Below are 5930 nucleotides of genomic sequence, written 5' to 3'. Positions count from 1 at the left end.
CTTATGTTGGCGTGAGACAAGCATAGAATTGATTTCTGTTGCTTATGTTCTTATGCTTACCTCTTGCCATCTCTGGCCTCCCTGACTGGAGCCTGTCCTTCCTGTGATCCTGTGACCCTGGAGAGTTGAGCTGCAACTGGGGTGTGGGCTGTGTGTGATTGGGTCCTGCCCCTGGGCTCTACTCCCAGCCTGGGAAGCTAGATACCTGGGGGATCGAGCTGCCGCTGGTGTGTGTGTGTGTGTGTGTGTGTGTGTGTGTGTGTGCGCGCGTGCCTGAAAGTGCCCAGGCTGGGCAGGAATCTGCTTCCCCAGGTCTCAGGGGTCCCGGTGTGCCTGGTCTTTGGGCGGGATTTAAGGTCTCACCTGTGAGGCTGGATTTGTCTGAATACATGAGGGGTGGGGCGGTTGAGCAACCTCTGGGGTGTGCTGTGAGGGATCAGTCCATTGACTTGTCTCTGCTACTAGCTAGCATAGGCGGGAACCGGAAGGTGCCTGGGTATCTGCTTCCATGGGTCCCAGGGGTCCAAGAACGGCCCATGAGAATTATTTAATCCCTCAAAAAAGAGCAATTTCACAGCTGTTTTAACCTGGAATTATAAAGGATCCTACAATGTACCGTTTGTACAACAAAATGAGTCTGAATAGTCCTTGCACTGATCCATTACATGGGTAGAGAGTCTAAGTTGGAGGTCTCAATCAGGTCCTTTTCCTTAGAGCACAGGGAACCCCTCGGAATGGGAGGAAAGATGTAGGAGTCAGAGGAGATGGAGGACACCAGGAGTACATGACCGACTGAATCAATTAAGCAGAGCTCATATAGGCTCACAGAGACTGAAGTGGCAAGCAGAGGGCCCCTCACCAAGGTCATCACCAGGTCCTCTCTATTTGTTCTATTTGTTTGCTTGATGCTTTTGTGGGATTCCTAGTAGTGGGAGTGGATGTTTCTGTAACTGTTTGATCTCAAGACTCTTTTTCTCCTACTGGGTTGTCTCAAATACCCTCAGTAGGAGGGCTTTTGCCTTGCCTTGTTGTATCTTATTTTTTGCTGTTGGACTGTTGTCTCTTGGAGGTCTGCTCTTCCCTGAAGGAGAAATAGAGGGAGATTGATCTGGGGAAGAAGAGAGGTGGGAGAGGAGCTGGGAAAAGTGGAGGGGAGGGAAACTGTGGATGGAATATATTGTATGGGAGAAAAGTTGACTTTTAATAAAAATATAAATATGAAAACTTAAATGTCTTTGATGTTTATATCTTTTTCTTTTCCGAATTCTCTTTACAGTTCCACCGGACACCTACCTCTCTCTCTCTCTCTCTCTCTCTCTCATTTATAGAATGCTTTTCATTAATTTGCATCTCATCCTTGCTCAGGGGCCATACTAATTGTCTCTGTACCTTTCCAATTTAATATATGTGCTGCCGAAACGAGCACTACTGGACACCTCTTAATTAAGTTGTTTTCTTAGTACTTAGCCTTTTTAGTCCTTTGCATATTATTTTTTTTAACTTTCACATTCTTTTTTTTTCCATTTTTTATTAGGTATTTAGCTCATTTACATTTCCAATGCTATCCCAAAAGTCCCCCATACCCACCCACCCCCACTCCCCTACACACCCACTCCCACTTTTTGGCCCTGGCGTTCCCCTGTACTGGGGCATATAAAGTTTGCATGTCCAATGGGCCTCTCTTTCCAGTGATGGCCGACTAGGCCATCTTTTGATACATATGCAGCTAGAGTCAAGAGCTCCGAGGTACTGGTTAGTTCATAATGTTGTTCCACCTATAGGGTTGCAGATCCCTTTAGCTCCTTGGGTTCTTTCTCTAGCTCCTCCATTGGGAGCCCTGTGATCCATCCATTAGCTGACTGTGAGCATCCACTTCTGTGTTTGCTAGGCCCCGGCATAGTCTCACAAGAGACAGCTACATCTGGGTCCGTTCGATAAAATCTTGCTAGTGTATGCAATGGTGTCAGCGTTGGATGCTGATTATGGGGTGGATCCCTGGATATGGCAGTCTCTACATGATCCATCCTTTCATCTCAGCTCCAAACTTTGTCTCTGTAACTCCTTCCATGGGTGTTTTGTTCCCAACTCTAAGGAGGGGCATAGTGTCCACACTTCAGTCTTCATTTTTCTTGAGTTTCATGTGTTTAGGAAATTGTATCTTATATCTTAGGTATCCTAGGTTTTGGGCTAACATCCACTTATCAGTGAGTACATATTGTGTGAGTTCCTTTGTGAATGTGTTACCTCACTCAGGATGATGCCCTCCAGGTCCATCCATGTGGCTAGGAATTTCATAAATTCATTCTTTTTAATAGCTGATTAGTACTCCATTGTGTAGATGTACCACATTTTCTGTATCCATTCCTCTGTTGAGGGGCATCTGGGTTCTTTCCAGCTTCTGGCTATTATAAATAAGGCTTCTATGAAGATAGTGGAGCATGTGTCCTTCTTACCAGTTGGGGCATCTTCTGGATATATGCCCAGGAGAGGTATTGCTGGATCCTCCGGTAGTACTATGTCCAATTTTCTGAGGAACCGCCAGACTGATTTCCAGAGTGCTTGTACAAGCCTGCAATCTCACCAACAATGGAGGAGTGTTCCTCTTTCTCCACATCCACGCCAGCATCTGCTGTCACCTGAATTTTTGATCTTAGCCATTCTGACTGGTGTGAGGTGGAATCTCAGGGTTGTTTTGATTTGCATTTCCCTGATGATTAAGGATGTTGAACATTTTTTCAGGTGCTTCTCTGCCATTCGGTATTCCTCAGGTGAGAATTCTTTGTTCAGTTCTGAGCCCCATTTTTTAATGGGGTTATTCGATTTTCTGAAGTCCACCTTCTTGAGTTCTTTATATATGTTGGATATTAGTCCCCTATCTGATTTAGGATAGGTAAAGTTCCTTTCCCAATCTGTTGGTGATCTTTTTGTCTTATTGACGGTGTCTTTTGCCTTGCAGAAACTTTGGAGTTTCATTAGGTCCCATTTGTCAATCCTCAATCTTACAGCACAAGCCATTGCTGTTCTGTTCAGGAATTTTCCCCTGTGCCCATATCTTCAAGGCTTTTCCCCAATTTCTCCTCTATAAGTTTCAGTGTCTCTGGTTTTATATGAAGTTCCTTGATCCACTTAGATTTGACCTTAGTACAAGGAGATAAGTATGGGTTGATTCGAATTCTTCTACATGATAACAACCAGTTGTGCCAGCACCAATTGTTGAAAATGCTGTCTTTCTTCCACTGGATGGTTTTAGCTCCCTTTTCGAAGATCAAGTGACCATAGGTGTCTGGGTTCATTTCTGGGTCTTCGATTTTATTCCATTGGTCTACTTGTCTGTTTCTATACCAGTACCATGCAGTATTTATCACAATTGCTCTGGATTAAAGCTTTAGGTCAGGCATGGTGATTCCACCAGAGGTTCTTTTATCCTTGAGAAGAGTTTTTGCTATCCTAGGTTTTTTGTTATACAAGATGAATTTGCAAATTGCTCCTTCTAATTCGTTGAAGACTTGAGTTGGAATTTTGATGGGGATTGCATTGAATCTGTAGATTGCTTTTGGCAAGATAGCCATTTTCACAATGTTGATCCTGCCAATCCATAAGCATGGGAGATCTTTCCATCTTCTGAGATCTTCTTTAATTTTTTTCTTCAGAGACTTGAAGTTTTTATCATACAGATTTTTCACTTGCTTAGTTAGAGTCACGCCAAGATATTTTATATTATTTGTGACTATTGAGAAGGGTGTTGTTTCCCTAATTTCTTTCACAGCCTGTTTATTCTTTGTGTAGAGAAAGGCCATTGACTTGTTTGAGTTAATTTTATATCCAGCTACTTCACCAAAGCTGTTTATCAGGTTTAGGAGTTCTCTGGTGGAATTTTTAGGGTCACTTATATATACTATCCTATCATCTGCAAAAAGTGATATTTTGACTTCCTCTTTTCCAATTTGTATCCCCTTGATCTCCTTTTGTTGTCGAATTGCTCTGGCTAATACTTCAAGTACTATGTTGAAAAGGTAGGGAGAAAGTGGGCAGCCTTTTCTAGTCCCTGATTTTAGTGGGATTGCTTCCAGCTTCTCTCCATTTATTTTGATGTTGGATACTGGTTTGCTGTAGATTGCTTTTATCATGTTTAGGTATGGGCCTTGAATTCCTGATCTTTCCAAGACTTTTATCATGAATGGGTGTTGGATCTTGTCAAATGCTTTTTCTGCATCTAAGAAGATGATCATGTGGTTTTTGTCTTTGAGTTTGTTTATATAATGGATTACATTGATGGATTTTCATATATTAAACCATCCCTGCATCCCTGGAATAAAACCTACTTGGTCAGGATGGATGATTGTTTTAATGGGTTCTTGGATTCGGTTAGCGAGAATTTTATTGAGGATTTTTGCATCGATATTCATAAGAGAAATTGGTCTGAAGTTCTCTATCTTTGTTGGATCTTTCTGTGGTTTAGGTATCAGAGTAATAGTGTCTTCATAAAATGAGTTGGGTAGAGTACCTTCTACTTCTATTTGTGAAATAGTTTGTGCAGAACTGGAATTAGATCTTCTTTGAAGGTCTGAGAGAACTCTGCACTAAACCCGTCTGGTCCTGGGCTTTTTTTGGCTGGGAGACTATTAATAACTGCTTCTATTTCTTTAGGGGATATGGGACTGTTTAGATGGTCAACTTGATCCTGATTCAACTTTGGTACCTGGTATCTGTCCAGAAATTTGTCCATTTCGTCCAGGTTTTCCAGTTTTGTTGAGTATAGCCTTTTGTAGAAGGATCTGATGGTGTTTTGGATTTCTTCAGGATCTGTTGTTATGTCTCCCTTTTCATTTCTGATTTTGTTAATTAGGATTTTGTCCCTGTGCCCTCTAGTGAGTCTAGCTAAGGGTTTATCTATCTTGTTGATTTTCTCAAAGAACCAGCTCCTCCTTTGGTTAATTCTTTGAATAGTTCTTCTTGTTTCCACTTGGTTGATTTCACCCCTGAGTTTGATTATTTCCTGCTGTCTACTCCTCTTGGGTGAATTTGCTTCCTTTTTTTCTAGAGCTTTTAGATGTGTTGTCAAGCAGCTAGTATGTGCTCTCTCCCGTTTCTTCTTGGAGGCACTCAGAGCTATGAGTTTCCCTCTTAGAAATGCTTTCATTGTTTCCCGTAGGTTTGGGTACGTTGTGGCTTCATTTACATTAAACTCTAAAAAGTCTTTAATTTCTTTCTTTATTCCTTCCTTGAGAGGAGTGTTGTTCAGTTTCCACATGAATGTTGGCTTTCCATTATTTATGTTGTTATTGAAGATCAGTCTTAGGCCATGGTGGTCTGATAGGATACATGGGACAATTTCAATATTTTTGTATCTGTTGAGGCCTGTTTTGTGACCAATTATATGGTCAATTTTGGAGAAGGTCCCGTGAGGTGCTAAGAAGAAGGTATATCCTTTTGTTTTAGGATAAAATGTTCTGTAGATATCTATCAGGTTTATTTGTTTCATAACTTCTGTTAGTTTCACTGTGTCCCTGTTTCGTTTCTTTTTCCACGATATGTCCATTGAAGAAAGTGGTGTGTTGAAGTCTCCCACTATTATTATGTGAGGTGCAATGTGTGCTTTGAGCTTTACTAAAGTGACTTTAATCAATGTGGCTGCCCTTGCATTTGGAGCATAGATATTCAGAATTGAGAGTTCCTCTTGGAGGATTTTACCTTTGATGAGTATGTAGTGTCCCTCCTTGTCTTTTTTGATAACTTTGAGTTGGAAGTTGATTTTATCCGATATTAGAATGGCTACTCCAGCTTGTTTCTTCAGACCATTTGCTTGGAAAATTGTTTTCCATCCTTTCACTCTGAGGTAGTGTCTGTCTTTTTCCTGAGATGGGTTTCCTGTAAGCAGCAGAATGTTGGGTCCTGTTTGTGTAGCCAGTCTGTTAGTCTACGTCTTTTTA

The 5930-nt window shown here is 41.5% G+C and overlaps 1 non-coding gene across 1 annotated transcript; it reads right to left on the bottom strand.

Annotated features, from left to right (window-relative positions):
• Positions 1-1320: 1320 nt before the first annotated feature.
• Gm24126 lies at positions 1321-1426 on the bottom strand. Its single transcript, XR_003952474.1, has one exon. It is a non-coding gene; the product is annotated as a U6 spliceosomal RNA (small nuclear RNA).
• Positions 1427-5930: the final 4504 nt, after the last annotated feature.

Source organism: Mus musculus, chromosome 17 (genome assembly GCF_000001635.26).
Source record: "Mus musculus strain C57BL/6J chromosome 17, GRCm38.p6 C57BL/6J".
Lineage (NCBI taxonomy): Eukaryota > Metazoa > Chordata > Mammalia > Rodentia > Muridae > Mus > Mus musculus.
This window is presented reverse-complemented; position numbering and strand designations above follow the sequence as displayed.